Genomic DNA, 1,104 nt, shown 5'->3' with positions numbered 1-1,104 from the left:
GCGGTCGAGAGGGGGTATATATATCGACCGCCCCTCATGTCGAAGTTATCTAGAGGGGGTTATATCGACAACAATGTGACATACATATACATGGGAAAATAATGTTATCGGGGAGGGGGTATCGGTACCACCCCTCGTGTTGAAGTTTCTTCTTTCTCCTCTATTCCTTTCTTTCTTCTTCTACTCTTCTTTTTCTTCTTCTCCCTCGAGAAAGGAAAATAATTAAGGGAAAGGAAGAAAAGAGGAAGAAGGAAGAAGGAAGAAGAAGAAAAAAAAAGAAAAAAAAGAGGAGAAGAAGAAAGGAATAGAGGAGAAGAAGAAAAAATAGAATTTTTTTCTTCTTCTCCTCTATTCCTTTATTCTTCTCCTCTTCTTTTTTTTCTTTTTTCCTCTTCTTATTTATTTGTCCTCTTCTTCCTCTCTTCTTTTTCTCCTTTCTTCCTCTTCTTATTTTCCTTTTTCCTCTCATTCTTTTTCTTCTTCTTCTTCCTTCTTCCTTCTTCCTTCCTTCTTCCTTCCTTCTTCCTCTTTTCTTCCTTTTCCTTATTTTACTTTCTCCTCTACACTAACCTAAAATGCACTAACCTAAAATCGATATCTACTAACAACCTAAATATAAAATTAATACATATATGAAAAAACATATATAAACAAAAAAATGCTATGAACATTATATTCATACATACATATATAGCCACATCCACTCATCATATATATAGCAACCACATACATATATACATTATATATATGAAAAAAATGCAATGAACAAAAAAATACACTTATGAAAAAAAATACTATGAACATGAACATGTACACATATATACACATAAAAACACATATACACAAAAAAATGCAAAAAAATACATATATACTTGCATATATATATAAATTTTTGCATATATAAACTTCTGCATATATAAAAAAAGAGGAAAGGGCGCCGACGGCCGAAACGAAGGCGGCGGCGTGTGGTCGGGGCGACGGCGACGGGGTTGGGAAAGGGGAGGCGCGCGCGGCGACGGCGACGGGGTCGGGGAAGGGGCGGCGCGCGCGGCGACGGCGACGGGGTCGGGGAAGGGGCGGCGCGCGCCGCGACGGCGACGGGGT

The sequence above is a fragment of the Triticum dicoccoides genome, chromosome 3B (genome assembly GCF_002162155.2).
Source record: "Triticum dicoccoides isolate Atlit2015 ecotype Zavitan chromosome 3B, WEW_v2.0, whole genome shotgun sequence".
NCBI lineage: Eukaryota > Viridiplantae > Streptophyta > Magnoliopsida > Poales > Poaceae > Triticum > Triticum dicoccoides.
The sequence above is the reverse complement of the archived record's forward strand: the minus strand, read 5'-3'. Positions refer to the sequence as shown.